This window comes from Herpailurus yagouaroundi, unplaced genomic scaffold, assembly GCF_014898765.1.
Source record: "Herpailurus yagouaroundi ecotype Mexico unplaced genomic scaffold, PumYag 205, whole genome shotgun sequence".
NCBI classification, from domain to species: Eukaryota; Metazoa; Chordata; class Mammalia; order Carnivora; family Felidae; genus Herpailurus; species Herpailurus yagouaroundi.
In genome coordinates this window covers 11,792,153-11,807,265 of record NW_024412436.1, presented here as the reverse complement: position 1 = coordinate 11,807,265, position 15,113 = coordinate 11,792,153, and the positions used below count along the sequence as shown (strand labels likewise).

The 15,113-nt window shown below is 38.2% G+C and overlaps 1 protein-coding gene and 1 long non-coding RNA gene across 6 annotated transcripts in view; one reads left to right on the top strand and one right to left on the bottom strand.

Moving 5' to 3' along the window:
• Positions 1 to 15,113, top strand: part of SMYD3 (SET and MYND domain containing 3) — a 689,995-nt gene that overhangs the window by 268,976 nt on the left and 405,906 nt on the right. The gene's annotated exons all lie outside the window — the stretch shown is intronic.
• Positions 11,448 to 15,113, bottom strand: part of LOC121015131 (uncharacterized) — an 8,962-nt gene continuing 5,296 nt past the window's right edge. For all 3 annotated transcript variants that reach the window (XR_005783644.1, XR_005783646.1, XR_005783645.1), the window contains exon 2: positions 11,448 to 11,746. This is a non-coding gene — a long non-coding RNA (uncharacterized LOC121015131). The remainder of the gene's footprint in view (positions 11,747 to 15,113) is intronic.

Sequence of the window (15,113 nt, the reverse complement as noted above, 5' to 3'; positions counted from 1 at the left end):
AAGGCTCCAGGCTCTGAGCCATCAGCCCAGAGCCTGACGCGGGGCTCGAACTCCCGGACCGCGAGATCGTGACCTGGCTGAAGTCGGACGCTCAACCGACTGTGCCACCCAGGCGCCCCATCATTTTTGAGGTTCATCTGGGAAAATATATAAGGCCCAGAGTTTTCGGGCTGAAGATACATATAAGTTTGTTGTAGGTTTTCATGGTATTGAAATAGTTCTAATCATGTCATTTTCTCAAAAGCTGAAAATACTTGAATGGTGTGTTATTTAACTTTACAACATCTCTATGAGATGGATAAGGGCCAGTTATAATAATTATTCTATAAAAAGTTAAAATTAAAAAATTTTTAGGATTGAATAAATTATTTGTGTTACTTTGTCCTGTGACAGGCAGATTGAAACTATGTAACACCTATTATTAACACTAAACTCATTATTCAACAGGTTATAGCTAATTATTTCATTTAAATTGACACTAATCTTTTTTCTTTTTAATTAGTAAGACAAATTGATTTCAAAGAATTTTAGCGGGATGATAAGATGAACAAAACCAAACGCAGAGTTTCTCAGGAGGATGATAGTGTAGAATTTTTGTATATAAGCAAGATAATTTATTAGGAGATGTTCTAACATCATTTATTCCTGTAATGAATTTAAGTTTTAGATTAATGAGCTACTAATTGAAGATTTAGAATAATAGTTATCATTAATGAATGTAAAAAGAAAATTGGAGCTTTATTTGAGAAAATATTTCAGGCCACTAAATTGCTGTCCTTGGTCTAAATCATATTAATGAGGTTTATAAATTTATCTGGAAAAAAATTGAAATCTGGCTCAAAAATCCCATTTCATCAATTCATTCATTTTTAAATGGGTATTTCCTAGGATAGTGGGAATTTCTAAAAACTTCTAAGAGTATCCAAAATAATATATGATTTAAAAAGACATTCTTTAAAAAATTTTTTTTCAACGTTTTTATTTTTATTTTTGGGATAGAGAGAGACAGAGCATGAACGGGGGAGGGGCAGAGAGAGAGGGAGACACAGAATGGGAAACAGGCTCCAGGCTCTGAGCCATCAGCCCAGATCCCGACACGGAGCTCGAACCCACGGACCGCGAGATCGTGACCTGGCTGAAGTCGGACGCCCAACCGAGGCCCCCCAGGGCCCACCCAGGCGCCCCTAAAAAGTCATTCTTTTAGAAGAAACATTGAGTCTTGATAATTCTAATTCTCTTCATAAAATGAGGTGACTATATCCAAGAAAACAGACACCTTTGTTTTTCTCGGAGAAACACATACATAAAGGGATATCAGTAGAATGGAGGTTTTTGAACTTTTAAACCACTAACCTAAATTGCCCTTGAGCTACTATAAAAAATGTGATCTTGATATTAAGATTTATGGCCATTTTGGATTTTATGCTGCCATTCACCTGAAGGTACAGGAAGGTCCTGAGACAGGGTGACAGAGGTCAGGTGTCAGCGGCTGGGACTAGACGTGCAAGAAAGGGCATGTGGAAATCAGAATCAGATACTTGATTTTCTTTTTCTGTTTTTTTTTTTTTATTATTATTATTAATTTTTAGATTAAGCCCAGTACCGTTAACAGTGTTATATTAGTTTCAGGGGTATAATATAGTCATTCAACACTTCCACACATTACCCAGTGCTAAGCACAAGTGTGCTCTCTAATCCCCGTCACCTATTCCCCTCCTCCCCACCCTGACCTCATCCTCTGGTGACTGTCGTGTGTTCTCTGTAGTTAAGGGTCTGTTTCTTGATTTGTCTGTCTCTGTCTTTTTTCCCCTGTGTTTGTTTTTCCTTAAAGTCCACATAAGAATGAAATGATACAGTATTTGTCTTTCTGTGACTTCTTTCACTTAGCATTGTGCTCTCTAGATCTATCCATGTTATTGCAAATGATAAGATTTTATTTTTATGGCTGAATAATACTCCATCACATATATTTATACACATATATATGTACACACACACCACATCTTCTTTACCCATTTATCTATTGATGGACACTTGGGCTGCTTCCATAATTTGGCTATTGTAAATAACATTGGAATATACATAGAGGTGCATGTATCCCTTTGAATTAGTGTTTGTGTGTTTCTTGGGTAAATACCCAGTGGTGTGATTACTGGATCATAGGGTAGTTCTATTTTTAACTTTTTGAGGAACCTCCATACTGTTTTCCACAGTGGCTGCACCAGTTGACGTTCCCACCAACAGTACATGAGGGTTCTTTTCTCTCCACATCCTCGCCAACACCTGTTGTTTCTTGTGTTTTTGATTTTAGCTGTTCTGACAGGCGTGAGGTGATATCTCATTGTGGTTTTTGTATTTCTCTGATGATGAGTGATGTTGAGCATCTTTTTATGTCTGTTGGCCATATGTATGTCTTCTTTGGAGAACTGCTCATGTCTTCTTCCCATTTTTAGTTGGATTATTTGTTTTTTGGGTGGTGAATTGTATCAGTTCTTTATATATTTTGGATACTAACCCTTTATTGGATATGTCATTTGCAATTATCTTCTCCCATTCCTTATGTTATCTTTTGGTTTTATTGACTCTTTCCTTAGCTGTGCAGAAGCTTTTAATATTGATGTAGTCCCAGTAGTTACCTTTGCTTTCATTTCTCTTGTCTCAGGAGACATATCTAGAAAAATGTTGCTATGACTGATGTTAGAGACATTATTGCCTATGTTCTCTTCTTGGATTTTTATGGTTTCAGGTTTCACATTTATGTCTTTAATCCATTTTGAGTTTATTTTTGTGTATGGTGTAAGAAAGTGGTCCAGTTCCATTATATAGCATGTAGCTGTCCAGTTTTACCAACAACATTTCTTGAAGAGACTTTTTTCCGTTGCATATTCTTTTCTCCTTTGTCAAAGAATAACTAACCATATAATTGTGGGTTTATTTCTGAGCTCACTATTTTGTTCTATTGATCTATGTATCTATTTTTCTGCCAGTACTATACTGTTTTGATTACTACAGCTTTGTAATATAACTTGAAGTCTGGAATTGTGATACCTCCAGTTTTGTTTTTCTTTGTCAGGATTGCTTTGGCTATTTGGGGTCTTCTGTGGTTCCATGTAAATCTTAGGATTGTTTTTTCTGGTTCTGTGAAGAATGCTGTTGGTATTTTGATGGGGAATGCATTAAATGTATAGATTGCTTTGGGTGATACAGACATTTTAACAATGTTCTTCCAATCCATGAGCATGGAATGTCTTTCCATTTCTTTGTGTTGTCTTCAATTTCTTTCTCTTTCTTTTCTTTCTTTCTTTCTTTCTTTCTTTCTTTCTTTCTTTCTTTCTTTCTTTCTTTCTTTTTCTCTCTGTCTCTGTCTCTGTCTCTCTCCCTCTTTCTCTCTTTTTCTTTCTTTCTTTTCTTTCTTCACACCCAACATGGGGCTTGAACTCATGACCCTGAGATTACACATTATGTGCTCTACCAGCTGAGCCAGCCAGGCATTCCTTTGTCTTCAGTTTCTTTAATCAGTGTTTTATAGTTTTTAGAGTACAGTTCTTTAACCTCTTTGGTTAGGTTTATTCGTAGATATTTCATTACTTTCGGTGCATTTGTAAATGAGATTGTTTTCTTAATTACTGTTTCTGTTGCTTCATTATTAGTGTACAGGAATGCAACAGATTCCTGTACATTGATTTTGTATCCTGCAACTTTACCGAATGCATTTATCAGTTTTGGTAGCTTTTTGGTAGAGTCTTTTGGGTTTTCTATATACACTATTAAGTCATTTGCATATGTTGAAAGTTTTACTTCTTCCTTACTGATTTGGATGTCTTCTAATTCTTTTTGTTGTAATACTCGATTTTCTTATGCCTCAAAATGTTGGAGTCTAGTATTCTATCAACTTTACCCTCCCCTAATAATGTTATAAACTCAAGAGTCCTCTAATAAGCTATTTCATGGTAATTAATCAGGGAAGCCAGTTGAATTGCCCTACTTTAGGTAAGTAAAGGCAACTTCATTGCCCTGAAGTAAACTTTGAAACAATAAAATATATTATGTAAGTGTAAATAACGACGTCCTGCCAAATCTAGTTTGTAAATATATTTATCATAGATTTTTAGAGGCAGATGGGACCTTAGAAAATTATTTGAATGATTATGTGTAAACTTGTATTATTTTCATCTCCTGCTTAAAAGTAAAGGGGCTCGGAAGGTCATCTGGTCAAATTCAGACTATTGGTAAAGGAACCCAGTCCTCCAACCTGTTGTCTTAGGGTGGAGTTTCTACCACCATCAAAGTTGTGTTATTTAGTCCTTTGAAAGGCTCTTAAGCACATGAGCTGGAGACGAAGCAGAGAAGTGTAGAATATATAATCAACATTTCCTAAAAGAGAAACTTTGTCCTCTAGTAGTAGAAAAAGGGAAAAGTGCATCTAATCATGTATTGTGATATGTTCCAAAGAAAGTAGCACCCTAGTTCTTCTCTGGGTCTACCATTTTACCAAGGAGTGTAAGGGAGATGGGACTTGGCTCATATTTCCCATGAGCTAAGATTATGTGAATTGTTGAGGAATAGGACTTAATGTTATTATCACAAGTAGTTATTAAGTGTTAATTATTAATATTAAAGAAAATTAGGGAGAACAAATAACGTCCCCTTATAGTAGATGCTAAACAAATTCAATAATGTGTTTTGAAATCAAGGAGGATGAACTATATGATTTTTTTGTAAGTATAATTGACCCACAATGTTGCATTTGTTTCAGGTGTACAACATAGTGATTCAGCAGATCTATACACTAATGCTGTGTTCACCATGAGCATAGCTACCATATGTCACCATACAATGCTATTACACCGCCGTTGATTATGTTTCCTATGCTGTGCCTTTTATCTTGGTTGAACTATATGATTCATAAAGTTTTCTTGAGCTTTAAAATTCAGCGATGATTGGGGCATCTGGCTGGTGCACTCGGTTAGGCATCTGACTTCAACTCAGGTCATGATCTCACAGTTCAGGAGCTCAAGTCTCGCATCGGGCTCTCTGCTTTCAGTGCAGAGCCTGCTTCACGAAGATCCTTTGTCCCTCTCTTTCTGCCCCTCCCCCGTTTGCTCTCTCTCTCTCTCTGTCTCTCTCAAAACAAATAAAATAAAAAAATTAAAATTCAGTGATGATTAATAGACACTTTTTATTTTACTGCGATTCATAGAAGATATATTTGGTTTGTTGCCTAGTGGAATATTTTTATATCTTCAGTTTATTCAAAGGTTAGTTTGGTATTGTTATAAGAGAGTTTCTATTCTTCATTGCAAACATAGGTTAAAAAATTGAAAGAGCACGCGAGTCTTCGTCTTGGGGTTGTGAATTCGAGCCCCGCTGGATTTCTTTCTGTCCCTCTAACATGCCAAGTCTGTTTTCAACAGAAGATCTTTACAATTGCTGGCTCCTCTGATAGGAATGTCTTAGGTGTACAGGACTCATTAAATATGATAGCCCCTCAGAAAGGGCTTTCTTGACCACTCAATCTAAAGGGGCTCCCCCATTAAAGCTGAATTGTGTTCTCTTTGAGCATTAGCATTGTCTAAAATGTTATTGTTCAGTTGTTTATTATTTTTCTGCTGCATGAGGACAGAGTGCTTGCAAATCTTTTTCATCTGGTAGCCTTGTGCAAAAAAACCCAACCCGTGAGTTCAATGCATGATGCTTGCATGATGCTCTCACATAAAAGGATTAAAATCCTCTTATAAGTGAGAAGGAGGTCTTTACAACCAAAAGAATTTTTCAGTTCTTTTCAGGTTATAATGAAAGCTGATGTTGGAAGCAAGTCAAACCGAATGTTACAATGTGATTATGTTTACCTAATGAAATAACAGATTTTAGCAATTCCAGCATATTTACTGAATAATTACTGAAGTTTTCCATATCCTAAAGGCCCATTCGAAAGACACGATCCCAATGCACTGTGCTTGTCGGGTAGTACATGCTGTGTGGTGGAGATGGGGACCATGGGAGGGGCAGACCTACTGAAGTGACATCAAGGTTAGGTCAAATCTTTGAGTGCCTTCAATAGCGACAGCCTGGTATTGGGTCCCTAAGAGAAACAAGGGGGTACTAGGTCTCCTTCCTAGTGACTGTGACTCCATTGTTTGGTATTTCTTCAAAATGGTGGAATGAACAAATAATACTCTGCGAAGGGCTGTGTGTCACCCCCAAGCAGGAGACACAAGGACAAGAAACTAAAATCATGAAGGTGGGAAGGTTTCTGAGATTTTCATTCAGGCTGTGTAGTTGATCTGAGAACGCCACCACTTCTGCTCCCTGGAGACTTCTGTGTCTTTTGTCTGATGAGGCAGCTGTGGGTAGATGTGTGCCTCTGCAGCCATTGGCTTCCCCTGCCCACTCTGTCCTCGTCCCTGGCTAAGGCAGGCTTCCCGTGCCCACTCTGTCCTCGTCCCTGGCTAAGGTAGATGGTTGTTCCTGGTGAGACCCCTGCTGCCCACCCCCCCTCCCCCCAGGAGCCACAGGAGTTGGGCCAAAGGGCATCTGCTTGAAGCTCCAGGGGGTATCTATCAGTCACAGGTCACCCCTAACAGAAAGTGGGAATCTGTGAATGGATGTCGAGGGCTGTTTGGATTGACACAGCGTGACTGCCGCACTGTGTAGAGAATGTACGCTTGCCTTAGGTGTCAGATAACAATATTAGAGGATATGTGCTTTAGTATCAAATGACTCATGAGCATTACTGCTAGGGCAGTTCTGTCTTTTCCGACTACTTAATGACCCACTCATTAGACTCTGTCCAGTCCTCAGGATGTCTGTGAGAAGCCACGGAAGTGGGACTGTAGAGTGTGGAGCTGCTGGCTACCTCCAGTTTATACTGATGTTTCAGGTGTGGCCTTTTCTCTTGCCCTAAGTCTCAGTCACCTCTGACTCTGTTTGAAGGGAGTAAAGATGAAAAGTTTGAATTTTTCTTGTCAACTGGGACTTCTTTATCGAGTTATTATTTAAGGAAGGATATAGTTTTTAAGAACCTACTCTGGGACAGGTGCTCTTGTTAGGAACTTCTATAAATCTTACATAATTCTCACTAGGTGTTCCTCGGCCTGTTTACAAATAAGGTGGAGGCTCTTAGAAATTAAGTTGTTTGCTCAGAGGTACACAGCTGACGAGGCACAGACAAGCTCCCCCTGCAGGTCTGTTTTCTGAGATAAGTCCATTTTCTAGGGTAACACGGGTTCCTCCCATGCTTTATTCCTTGTCCGTATAGAGTCAGGGTAATAATACCTCAATATCTATTTCACAGAACTGTAAGAACCAGATGAATATGAACACAATACCTGTATAATTCCAGGTTCTATTATGATCATTAATAGCATTACTTCAGCAACATTACCTAAGTTCTTTTAATTAACTGTCATTTCATATCAAGATTTCTGAATACGCATTGTGTTTCTGTGGAGCCTTGTCTGTAACGGTGGATATTTTAATTATTTGTTAGACTCCTTGTGGTTATGTTTGGGTTTCTTTGAGAATAAGTTTTACACCCTTCCAATTGTTGGCAAATATTCATACCAGAGAAAAACTATCCATCTGTTCAGCTTCTAGCCAAAACATCACAGTCAAAATAGCAGATTTGGCTCTAACGTGAATTATGATGAGACAGTACAACCCAGAATACAAGTCATATCCTAGTCAATAGATGTGGAAAGAGGTGGTGTCAGTTGGGGAAAATTTAAGATTTTCACCATATAAAGTTAAGGCTGGGTTTAGAAGAACATAACAGATGCCCCAAATTGCACTTACAAGGTATCATTAGAGCTGGAATTGGATGAACAGACATAGTGGGAGAAGAAAAGTCACTGATTAGCTGGCGTAAGCCAGCTTCTACTGCAGACAGGCTTGCCTCCCAGGCATTCGTGGACGGCTGTTGATGCTCTTGGGATGGCTGTCTCCTTGAGAAAATTGGTCTTTTACTCACTGCAGTATCTTACATATTCTTGAAGCACATGGATGTTTTGCTGTGATCATCCTGAATGTCAACTGGTTTTCTTTTTTCTAAGGCTTTTTTTTTTTTTTTTTTTGCTATGGAGTGTAATAACTTTATGCTTTTGGCTAGGATACTGAAGCATTTTGTTGTTTTCTGATTTTGTTAAATAATTTTTTTCATTATGGTGCTCCAATCTGAGTTCATTTAAACAAAGTTAAAAACATATAGGGACGCCTAGGAGGCTCAATCAGTTAAACATCCGACTCTTGATTTCAGCTCAGGTCATGATCTCCGGTTCATGGGATCAAGCTCTGCGTCTCTCCCCCTTTCTCTGCCCCTCTCCCCTTTGAACACGTGCTTTCTCTCAAATAAATAAACATTGAAAAAAATAAGTGAAGTCAGATTCTACTTGTTGTTTTTCTACTTCCTTTTCTTCCTTTTTTTAGTTTAGTATTCTGAAATTTATCCATGATGAATGTAGCTGTAGCTCATTCAGTTTCGCTGCTGTATAGTTTTCTATTATGTAAATGTATCATAGTATAATTTGCTTTCCTTTTAACTGTTACTTCATTGCCATAACATTCATGAACCTACCTCTGTTGAATGTATGCAGGAGTTTTTGTAGGATGTATAACTTGTGATGGAATTGTTGGGTCATAAGTTTGCTTTTCACAGCTTCTCTAGATAACATCAAATCCTTTTCCAAAGGGACTGTATACATTTATACCGAACCATCTGTGTATCAGAGTGTGCAGTGTTTCAAATCTTCACCAACGTTTGACATTGTAGGATTTAAGGATTATTGCCAATTTTCAAATTAGCATTTTAAATTGTAACTGTTATTTTTCAGTTCTGGAAGTTTTTTTGGCTTAGACATTACAACATTTTTTATCCTTTCTCATATTTTCCATTTCTTGTATCTTTAAACATATTAAACACTTACTTTAAATTCTGACAATCCAAATTATGAGATCTTTTTAATTCAGCTATGTAGTATTTCTGCTGAGACTTTCTCATAAGCCTTTGTTTCCTTGTTTTGTGTGTGTGTGTGTGTGTGTGTGTGTGTGTGTGTGTGCGCGCGCTTGTGTGTGTGTGTGTGTGTGTGTGTGTGTGTGTGTGTTTAAACCATAAGCTCAGGCTCTTTTGAAATTTGTTGAAGTTTGTATTGGAAGTGTATTCATCCAGAATGAATTTGCCCTTCTTCTGGAGGCTAACGAGGGCTTTAACAGCCCTAGATCCCTCGAAGGTTAATTTTTGTGCTTGAGGCTTCTTGGACCAGAAGGATCATGTTAATTTAGGGTGCAGGCTTGGCCAATTGCCAAGTTATGGTTATAAGTTCTTTAGAAAAAAGTATCCCACTCTATCTAGTGCTTAGGTCTAGACTGGCAGTTTCCCTACTGCTCCTAATGTGGAATGGGTTTGTTATAATTTGTTCTAAGGGTGTCATCCTCTGGAGCCCAGGTCTGTTCAGGAGTCTGGTTTTAGAGTTCCCACTCTGGGTGTGGCCCAGGTGGCTCTCAGGTGCAAGTTCAGGGTTCCCTGGCTTAGCCAGATTTATCCAGGGAGAAAGCTAGCTGGAGAAGTTACCTAACCTCTCAGGTTTATTGCTTTTGCTTCAGTGTAATTATCTAAGGATACTTTTCTTTTTTTTATCATCTCAATGATGAATTTTATTTTATTTTTCAAATTTCTGTTTTTAAATAGACCTTCTTAAATGCCTTAACTTTTCTTCATCTTTAAAACACTTTTTTATGTTTTACATTTATTTATTTTTGAGAGACAGACTGAGACAGAGTGCGAGTGGAGGAGGGGCAGAGAGAGAAGGAGACACAGAATCTGAAGCAGGCTCCAGACTCTGAGCAAGCGTTCAGCACAGAGCCTGATGCCTGGTTCGAACCCACGAACCGTGAGATCGTGACCTGAGCCGAAGTCAGACACTTAACTGACTGAGCCACCCAGGGGCCCCTTTCTTCATCTTTTATTGTAAAAACTTTCAATCATGAAGAAAAGGTAAAAGGATAAGACAGGAAGGATATCACCTAAAGTCGCTAATTATTAATTTTTTTTGCCATATCAGCTGTGTGCATGTGTGTGTGCGCGCGCGCGTGTGTGTGTGTGTGTGTGTGTGTGTATGTGTGTGTGTTTCTTGAGCCATTTGGAAGTCAGTTGCAGGTATCATGAAACTTACCCTGGATGTTTTGCTGTGTATCTTGTCAAAAGAACATTCTGCTATAGAACGACTCTACTGTATCACATGAGTAAGAGTTCTCTAATATTTATCTACTACCTAATCTGTATTCACATTCCCCTGTTGTCCCTAAATATCTTTTATGTGTTTTTACCCCCAAATAAGAATACAAGTAATGTAGTGATGCATTTAAAAAAAATTTTTTTTTTCAACGTTTATTTATTTTTGGGACAGAGAGAGACAGAGCTTGAACAGGGGAGGGGCAGAGAGAGAGGGAGACACAGAATCGGAAACAGGCTCCAGGCTCTGAGCCATCAGCCCAGAGCCCGACGCGGGGCTCGAACTCACGGACCGCGAGATCGTGACCTGGCTGAAGTCAGACGCTTAACCGACTGCGCCACCCAGGCGCCCCTAAAATAGGTGTTTCAGGAGGGCTCTTTGGGTTATTTGGTTCAGCATATTTTCAGATATGGAAATATGCTTTATTGTTTGGCTTTTCTGAAGTCTGCTCTTTGTTTCTTCTAGTAGCCAGAATGCCTCCGTCTTTTGCTTTCTCTTCACTTTCCTTGTGAATTGCTGATTATTTGGGTTTGTAGCTAAAGGACTATAATTTGGTTAAAAAACTATTTTTATGTCCTTCTTAAGAGTCGTAACTTCTCAAGTGGAAGATGCAAAGGTGGTTAGCTCATTGACTTTCATCCAAGTAGATACAGTTTTAAGTTTTGTCAGATAAGTTGGACTGACATCACCCAGGATTCCACCTCTGGGTAGCCTTAAAAAAAAAAAAAAAAGACCTTTAACAAAATCAGTTTGTCCTTTGACTTTCCTTTGGGCAGCTGAATTCTGCTCACCCCTACTGTGTCCTGCTGCTCGTCAGCCTGGCTGCATGAAGACTAAGGAGGATTCAAGTGACTGTGTGGGGTGAAGAGAGCTGGATAACCATTTCTTCTTAAATACAAACCAAGTCTAATGAACGATTTCTTCTTAAATACAAAGCACATCTAATGATGTTGCTCACTATTGGTAACTTTATTTGGGGCTTCAGACTCAATGAAGTTAAGTGTTGCTTGACATATTTTTCAGATGGCTCAGGATTAATGAAAATATATTGCTGTTGAATTATAATAAGCACCAGTAAGAACTATGGATGTGTTGCTTTGTTTTGGTGATTTCATAGTTATTTATGTATTTAGCCGTATGCATGAAGCCCCCATGTTTGTATTTTTCTTTGTCATTGACTTCACAGCAGCTCAGTTGGATTTTAAATATTCATATTTTACATTTTCCCGCACCTGCCCCATGACAGTATACACAGACCATGCAAACAAAGATGTATTTAGTGAAGAGACTGTGGAACTCTTTTATTGCTGTCCTGATCTCCATCGGAAATGAAGCTGTTTTTCAAAACACCGTGTGTAGGCATGCTATCTAGCCGTCGGTAATTGTGCAGATTATAATCATGATCTTCTCTTCAACACGTGTATGCCTGTGGTGGTAATAACTGGTGAATCACTGCAGTTTAATTGGAGTGAATGAAGAGTAGAAAGCTCAGCAGAAACGTTCTTTAGCGAGGTAGAAACCTAAAAAACAAAAAAGAAAACAGAAAGAGAAAATAAGGTATATCCGTGAATTTTAACTTACCACACAGTAGAAAGTGATTTTGATAATAGAACATATATATGTGATTGTATGGTGCTGTTAGCATAAACACGAGCATGTACGTTTGGGGCTTCAGCTAACTTAGCTGCAAAGTGACTTCTGCATCTCTCTCTGTGTGTTTTTTAACTGTCATTCTTCAGTAATCAGAAGGTTCTGTTTCTTAATTTTTTATACCTAAATATCCTGGTAGCTCTCTTTGGAAAGTTCTAAAATTATTTTTCGGTGACCATTATGGAAAGCATTGGATAGAATGGAAACATCTCTTTGCATGGCAGGACCCAGTGTTCTAAAACAATTTCTATCTTAGCCCTAAATTTTAGGAACATACTTATTGCGTGTTTGCTTATTTATTTCAGCACGCTAATTTTTAACTTTCTTGGGTTTTATCTTGAGGAACTCCTTAATGTAGTTCATTCATCCCATAATAAGCTGATATGACAAACTTAAACATGTTGGTGTCAGATCTCCCCTCTTTGGGTTTTCTCTTTATTTTATACCATGTACAGTTAAGTAAGAGTTCTGCCTGTTTTTCCCTTGAGATTTCTTGCCATGCTCAGTTTAACATTCTAGCACGAAATGGACAGATTTGACATTGGACACTTGTGTCTATCCTCTTCAGTTCATCCTGCATGCTTTTACCAAAGAAGTCTTTTCAAAATATTTCACCTTCTACTGATTAGTAAACTTGGATGTGAAATCTATCTCTGGAGTTCAAGACTCCTCCCTCGTTATTTTCCACGTCATCATTCCCAACTGGGCATTTGGAAGACCATGTTCCCTTTAGGCCAATACCATCACTTCTTTTGAAAAAAAGAAAGTCTGGGTGATTATGGGTGGGGAGACAGAGGTCATGTGTTCAGTGCAGTATTAATTGTATCTTTAGATTAACTAAAGGTTAATATATCTTTTGCCACCTGTTGTTGAGGGGGCATTTTGTTGGTACAAGAGAGCCAGCAAATAGGGCAGGTTATGGGAGCGAGCTCTGCGGAGCTCTTGATAGCAGGAGTTCAGATCAGATTATAGGAAATCCAGGATGTCACCGAAAGGCACTTCTTGAAGGGAGAGGAACTATATTGAGTAAGAGAAAGAACAGGACAGGAGGAATTTTTCTTATTCATAGGCAGATTTAAAACTGGGGTGTACTCAGAGCCCATGGCCACCACAAATATTTCAGCGGTCCCAGGGGTCAAGGGGAGATCATCAAGTTGGAAGGGAGTGTGGAGCCAGGGAGAGGAGCATCAGGTGCAACCAGTCTTGACCTTTGAACAGGGCCATCCTTCCGTCTTGGAAATGCAGGAGATGGGCCATCTGGCACAAGCCATGTCCCCCTGCCCCTATTCTAGCCGACCGGGAGTGGGGACCTCAGGAAATCTTGCTTATTTCTGCCTCCCGTTCTTGTCTGTTGCTCCTTGGAAGTGGTTACCTCTCTCCTATCCATTTGCTTGAGTGTCACATGTTCTGTAAGGGAAGAAGCACCGACTTAAGGGGGTAAACTGACCTAGGCTTGAGTTTTATCTCCTTGCTGGTTAGCTGGTGATCCTGGTCAACTTACTTCATGATTTAAAACTCCAGTTTCCTTCTTTGATATTGGAGGTATTAACATATTCTCTGCTGGTATAAAGATCAGAAAGTCTGCACCTCAGTTATTGGGCTTAGAAAACTGCTGTTTTTGGCCCCTCTAGTCACTGAGAAAAAGAATATTGTGTGTGTATTTATATAATATGAATGGAAGGAAGATTTACAGAAATACTAATTTCTGTTAACAGAGTTCTCTTAATTTTATTTGTCTGCATCCCTGACCCTTCAATCTCTCTGGTGGTAGGGGGGTTAGCAGTTGTAGATTGCAGAATCACCTGCTTCAGACAGCAGTAGAAACTTCTTTTGTGGACACACAGTATATTCTGATACAAGACAAATGCTGTGCCTTGGGGCCCTATATCTTCTGGAAGGTCATCAGAAGAGAACAAGCCCCTGAAATGTATCCATAGCATCCCAAGAGTATCCTGTCATTTTATTTGTATGTCCTGTGCTTGGTGCATATTTGTTGAATTGTTAAATAAAAGATAATTTTGTTTAGACTAAATTATATGCTTTTATTATCACTGTCCTCTGGGGAAATATTGACTAAGTTTATCAGACGTTTATGGAAATATGAAATTGTTGATCCAAAAATACTTGTGAAGCTTAAGTACTTTATCATTCAAGTTGCCAGTGCTTATGAGACCAGCAAGGCTGAAATTCTGCGTTGAAATTTAAAAATCTATAAATAGAAGTTGAAATAAGATTCTGATGTATTTATTTATTAGGATATTTTTCTGATTACAAAATATGTCATAGTCAATATAAAAAACCTAGGAAGGCATAGAAAAGCAAAGCCAAGAAATAAATACCACCTCTGATTATTAATATTATGTTACATTTTCCTTTACTGTGTTTTCTGTGCATTTAGTTTGGATTATTTTCTTTCATTGGTTTTCCTCTCGACATTATAGCAATGATTTCTTTTCATAAAATACTCTTCCTTTTCAAAAATATTTTTTTAAATGTTTTTATTTATTTTTGAAGGAGAGAGACAGAGCATGAGCGGTGGAGTAGCAGAGAGAGAGGGAGACACAGTATTTGAAGCAGGCTCCAGGCTGTAAGCTGTGAGCACAGAGCCTGATGCGGGGCTCGAACTCACAAACTGTGAGATCATGACCTGAGCCAAAGTTGGACGCTTAACCGACTGAGCCACCCAGGAGCCCCAAAATACTCTTCCTTTTAAAATTAAGTTTTAAATTTTAATTCTAGTATAGTTAATATACGGTATTATATTAGTTTCAGGTGTGCAATAGAGTGATTCAGCAACTTTATACATCACCCAGTGCTCATCACGACAGGCGCACTCCTTAATTCCCATCACCTAGTTCACCCATCCCTCACCCCCTTCTGGTGACCATCATTGTGTTCGCTATAGTTAAGAGTCTGTTTCTTGGTTTGTCTCTTTTTTTCCTTTGCTCATGTGTTTTGTTTCTTAAATTCCACATATGAGTGAGATTATGTGGTATTTGTCTTTTTCTGACTGACTTATGCTCTCATAAAATATTCTTGAAAAATATTTTAGTAATACTCATATAGCTATATCATTATTCATTTAATCATTCTAATATTGGGTATTTATTTACTGTTTTAAATATAGCTGAAATAGATATCTTTTGTTGGCATTTTTATTTCCTTAAACTAGTTTCTTAGACACATAATTACCATGTTAAAGTTTAAAATGTGCATATTTTATTTTTATTTTTTTTT